Genomic DNA, 6,000 nt, shown 5'->3' with positions numbered 1-6,000 from the left:
GTATACCCCAAATTTCAATTCTTTTTTGTTGCTAAAGTTGATATCAAGAAATCTGTGTCAAATCAACATAGTTGATGGATTGATTTTTGCTCAAAGTCCAGGGTGTCTGTTTTTGGGGTTCTGTATTCCCCAAATTTCAATTATTTTTTGTTGCTAAAGTTGATATCTAGAAATCTGTGTCAAATCAACATGGTTGATTAACCAATATGTCAGACAGAGAGGTGGCAAGTGGCGGGTCGAAGCACAAGGGGACGTTGCACAGGGGTGACTCTGTGAGGCCTGAACTGCCGGTGTCATCTAGCAGCAGTGTGTTGATCAACAACCCAAAGATTCTTAATTGGTTGACTAGGTCATCCACTTCCACCCAAATGACTTCTGACAACCCCAGCCAAGGGATAGTGGGTTCATCAGATACAACCCTTAAATGACATGGCCCAGGAGCAGCTCAGCGGCCCTCACCTGTCCTCAATCATTCTCTGTCCTGTTCATTTTCCTCAGCCATAGATCTACCAGGTGGTCTGGGCCACTATACAGCAAGGACATCCGCTGCTTCATGCAGTAGGTAGGCTGTAGAGATGTGGAGGGTGGCACAGGAGGTTATGTTGCACTTGCAAGCAGTCAGGCTGTGCATACTGAGACCATTGAGGAAAATAGCAGTGACAGGGAAACAAAAATCGGTGATGATGTAGCCAATCCCACTTGTGAGCCAGGTGAAGCAAGGGCTTCATCATCGTCGTCGGTAGAGGAGGGTGTCAGTTTGCACGTCAGGCAGCTAAGCAGGCAGCAAGTCACTACTGTGGCCGTGAGTCAGCAGGCTGGCAGCAGTGCGAGTGGACTCTGCACCCTTCAGAGAACTAATGGCTTGTGCCAAACCGAGGTGGAGAGTTCCAAGCCGAAATTTCTTTTCCAAAAAAGCAGTATCAGCACTTCACAAACATGTAGAACAGAAAGTGGGCCAGTCCTTGAGCTTATCGGTTGCTTCCAAGGTGCACGGCACCGCAGATGTGTGGAGCTGTAACTACGGTACATGTCCTTTACGGCCCACTGGGTAAATGTGCTTCCCACCTGGCCACACCCACATCTGGAACAGGAGATGCCCCTTTCTCCTACACATCGTCAAACTGCTGCTCCTGCGCCAATGTCCGCCTCCTCCTTCTCCACCAGAACCTCAGGAATGAAAAGTGGAGTGGATACAGAACACAGAGGACATGCAAATATCCCATTTACTGGTCATCTCTATTTTGGATCATCTCATGCTTGTTTTTGGCTTTAGCAATATTGATGGATTATTGACCAATTGAAAGCGGACACTGACGGATGAAAAGAAGGGCAAAATGATCAGTGCCGTCAATGCAAAATTACTGTCGACACCCTCTCCACTCTTTTAGGGGGGTTTCTACATTTATCAGCGTTTAACAGAACAGGTTCTATCGTAATCTATGGAATCATCTGATGTCAGTGTAAAAAGAGTGCACTCTTTGATGTTATAGTGGGATCTTAGCCCTCAGCTCAGTGGTTTTGAGCTTGCACAGACGTTACCTTGTCAGCTTATGTTCCTGCTTCACTTATTTTTTCAAGTTGGCCCCTGTAAGTGCCCATGGAATTGAAGAGTGAAGCGATTCCAAGAGCGGCGGCTGTCATGTGCGTGTCATACTAAAGCACAGCATTGCTTGAAGACCAAACCACGGGGCCCTTTTTAAATGAGCCTCAAAGTGTCAAGTGTCATACCCTATGTGAAAACCATTAGAGAGGTTCAAAGAAAGAAAAAATAATAAAAAAGATAAATATATATATGAATCAAACTAAGCATGTAGAGCGCATGATCGGATGCTGTATTCCACCAGAGCTAGATGGGACAAACTAATACAATTCATCTAATAAACAAACAGTCTAATGAATTAACAGTAAAATAATTATTCTAATAATGGTCACCAAATCCTTCATAGACACATGATCCATTAACAGCTAGGCAAGCAAGAGATATAAAAATTCTTATAAATTACACAGAGAGAACAGACACAATAAAGAACTACATCTAAGTGGATACAGACAATACTATAGGTCATTCGCTTTAAAAGCGGTTAAAATTTGATTGAAGATAGGAGATCAAAGGTTTGGTTGAAGATCACCTCATGAACTATTCACAGATCATCCCAGATGATGACAAAGTAATCCTCTCAAGAAAGAGATAGTGTGTAGATCATTGTGATATCTAAAACTTGACAAGAAAAACAGTTAGTAGGTGCAACAAACAATATAGTGTTAAGGGGCCCAAACACACCTACAGTAGGGGGTCCAAATAAAAATCAAACAAAACTAAAATGTAATAAGTGAAGTGCAGAAGACTGAGTTGACAAAAATATTCTCCGTATAGAGTACTGTACTCCATTTTGACAAATAAAATGAATAATGAGTAAAGGGGAAAAGAGGAGGAAAAAATAAATGGGGGACCAAATAATACAATGAAAACTCTGTTTCTATCATTTATTATGTGTAGATTTATCGGGATTCCCTACGCAGTAATTTAGGGATAATGTTTCCAGCCCCACAATGCAGAGGTCACGTGTGTGACCCCCGTGATGTTCAAGAAAATGAAGGGCAACTAACGTCAATGCCTTACCTTTCTGTAGGTTCGATGCAGCAGTGTTAATCGTGGATAAATGCTGTTGGTATGTTTTCCATAACTTCGTTTGTCGTTTTTCCTACGTATAGCCTCGGACAAGGACAGATAAGGACATAGATGACATTGTTTTACAATGGATATAATCACTGATCTTGAATTTTCCGTGTTGTGTTGGATCCTCAAATTCCGTAGTTCGTAGAACGTAAGGACAAACAGAACAATCCCCACTGGGAAAGAAGCCCTGTAAACGCACCCCTTGTCCAAGAGAGGTAGTGGGACGCTGAAAGTGTCTTTTAGTGAGAACGTCCTATAAATGTTTGGGCCATCTCGCTGTTATCTGCTGTTTTTCTGTAAGAAAAGGAGTGAGCCTAGCATCACTGTCCAGGATCACCCAGTTCTTCTCCAAGATTTTTCGTATATTACTCCATTGGTTATTAAAGGGCGCAATTAACCTGGGTTTTGAATCTGTAGAGTGAATCTTTACTTGGAGTAGATTTTGAAGTTCACTCCTGTTTGCTTTAATGAATAATCTGGAGATTACCTTATGTGGGTAGCCCAGAGTTTTGAACCGGGATGTTAAATCCCGTGCATGTTGTTTAACCCCTTCCCGGCGCGCGCCGGGTCCCGGTGCATGGAGAGGGCTCGCGGGTCGAGCCCTCTCCACAGCCTGTAAGTCTTTGCTGCATATTGCAGCAAAGGCTTACCGGTAACACCCGCGATCAGTGCTAGCACCGATCGCTGGTGTTTTCACCTCGATCGCCGCCGGCAATGCTGCCGCAATCTTGTCGCGGATCGCCGCTCCCCGATGACATCACGAGGAGCGGCGATCCGTCGCCATGGTAGCCTCGGGTGTTCCGAATACCCAAGGCTACTTCGTTTTAACCCATGCATTACAATGTGCTAATTTCTCATTGTAATGAATGGGGAGTAAAATCCACATATACTGCCATACAGTATTTTGGCAGTATATGATAGGAGGAATCAGACTACCTAGGGTTAGAGTACCCTAGAGAGTCTGAAAAATAGTAAAAGTAAAAATAAAAAAAAGTTAAAAAAAAAATTATAATAAAAAAAACTAAAAATTCAAATCACCCCCCTTTCCCTAGAACTGATATAAATATAAATAAACAGTACAAATAATAAACATATTAAGTATCGCCGCATCAGAAAATGCCCGATCTATCAAAATATAATAACGGTTTTTCACTGCGTTCAACCCCGTAACGGAAAATAGCGTCCAAAGTCGAAAATGCCATTTTTTGCCATTTTGAAAAATATAAGAAAATTAATAAAAAGTGATCAAAAGGTCGCACAGTCCCAAAAATTATAGCAATCAAAAAGCCATCAAAATTCGCAAAAAATTACACTACCCACAGCACCGTCCACCAAAGTATGAAAAAGTTATTGGCGCCAGAAGATGGCAAAATAAAAAAAAAATATTTTGTACAGGAGGTTTTAATTTTTTTAAATGTATGAAAACATTATAAAACCTATACAAATTTGGTATCCACGTGATTGTACTGACCCAAACAATAAAGTAGACATGTCATTTGGGACGCAGGTTGAAAGCTGTAAAATCCAAGCCCACAAGAAAACGTTGCAAATGTGTTTTTTCGCCATTTTCACTGCATTTATAATTTTTTCCCCGCTTCCCAGTACACGTCATGGAATATTAAATACCGTCACTATGAAGTGCAATTTGTTACGCAGAAAATAAGCCATAACACAGCTCTTTATGTGGAAAAATAAAAAAGTTATAGATTTTTGAAGTTGTCCAGAGGAGGAGAATGTCATCTATATATCGATACCACCCAACCACCTTGTTCTTGAAGGCACATTAAGCAATAGACCACATGGTGCACATTTTGCTCCCATGGCAGTGCTGGAGATTTGTTTGTAATAGACCCAACCAAATACAAAGTAATTTTGGTAAAGCACCAAATATAATAGGTCTAACAAAAAAGAATTGTATCTCCTGTCCATGGACCATTGTTTATCAATAAAGTGGGAGACGGCATCAATGCCTACCTTGTGTTCAATGATGATGTACAATGTCTCCGCATCCAGAGTCACCAATAATATTGGGGTAGGTGTCTCAAAATGTTCAATCCTCTGAAGGTCTGTAGTATCGCGGACATAAGATGTCAATCTGTGAACCATCGGTTTTAGATAGAAATCAAGGTAAATACAGAGTTTTTCATTTAAACCTCCAATCCCTGAAACAATCGGACCTCCCGCGGGTCTCACTAGGGATTTTTCTACTTCTATATAAAATGTAGGAATCCTCGGTTTTTCGCTCGTGAGAAACTTAACTCTGCCCTTGTTTAAGGTACCAACACGGAGGGCTGCTGATTGAATCCGATCTTCTCTTTAAAAATCTGTGTGGGATCTGAAGGCAAAGTAATGAAAAACTCAGTATTACCCAATTGTCTTTTTGCCTTTTCAAGACACAATTCAAGGGGCCAATATTATCACCCATGTCTGCCTCCTTTATCAAAAAACCTTTCTGTTGTTTTGAACCATTTAAAGCAATGTGTTCAGATTTGGAAAGGTTTTCCATTCTATTGTTGTCCACTTTTAGGGCTCTAATGTCCCGCAGGACATCAAGTGGAGTCATAAAATATTTGTAAAGCAGGAAATAATTTGAAGCTGGGTGTGCTTTGCGAGGGCGTACGTAAGGAAAATTCCTTCCTACCTTGTTCAGTTGAATTTTTGTTTACTAGTTCCAGTAGATCTCTGAAAGATTCACTCAATTCTGTAGATTGTGAATCACTCATATGGGATCTTTCCACAAGTTGATTATACGCAATCTTAGAAGGAAAGGGTTGCCTGTGCATCCACCGATAGGCCTTACCTTTGTCATAATCTTTCTTGTCTCTCTGTAATTTATTCTGCTTACTCTGTATTGTAATTTTTTCATAACTGTCAATAGTTTCTTTCAATTTCTTGCAGAATGGTTCCACTGGTTGGGTCAAAAGTAGTCAAACGTGACTCCAAATTCTTAATTTCTTCCCTCTGTTGATTCAATAATTCCATGTCTTGATTCAAAAGCATATTAACCAATATCAAGGAGCAATGCGACAACCCCTTCTCGCAATTTATTTTTTCTTCAGAGTCTACCTCCCAATATGAGAATATTTGTACCCTCAAACCTCTGGGGAAGATCTTAAGCCTCAGGTATTCCTCTAGGCTGCGTATATTATACCACAGTCTGCTAATGGCCTTGTGTAGGTTGATTAAATCATTGGAAATCTTTATAAAATCCAAGTTAGCAGCAGGTTCAGATGTTTCGTTAAAAATGCTCATAAACCGATTGTTCCATGCGACTTCACGGGCCTCTAAATACATCTTGCCTCGCAAAAAAGTGGATAATGAAA

At 40.9% G+C, this 6,000-nt stretch overlaps 1 long non-coding RNA gene across 1 annotated transcript in view; it reads right to left on the bottom strand.

Moving 5' to 3' along the window:
- Nucleotides 1-1,932: 1,932 nt before the first annotated feature.
- The window catches only part of LOC140133172 (uncharacterized), a 34,699-nt gene continuing 30,631 nt past the window's right edge, over nucleotides 1,933-6,000 (bottom strand). Inside the window, exon 3 of the long non-coding RNA XR_011855827.1 lies at nucleotides 1,933-2,218. This is a non-coding gene — a long non-coding RNA (uncharacterized lncRNA). The remainder of the gene's footprint in view (nucleotides 2,219-6,000) is intronic.

The sequence above is a fragment of the Engystomops pustulosus genome, chromosome 5, assembly GCF_040894005.1.
Source record: "Engystomops pustulosus chromosome 5, aEngPut4.maternal, whole genome shotgun sequence".
Lineage (NCBI taxonomy): Eukaryota > Metazoa > Chordata > Amphibia > Anura > Leptodactylidae > Engystomops > Engystomops pustulosus.
The sequence above is the reverse complement of the archived record's forward strand: the minus strand, read 5'-3'. Positions and strand labels throughout refer to the sequence as shown.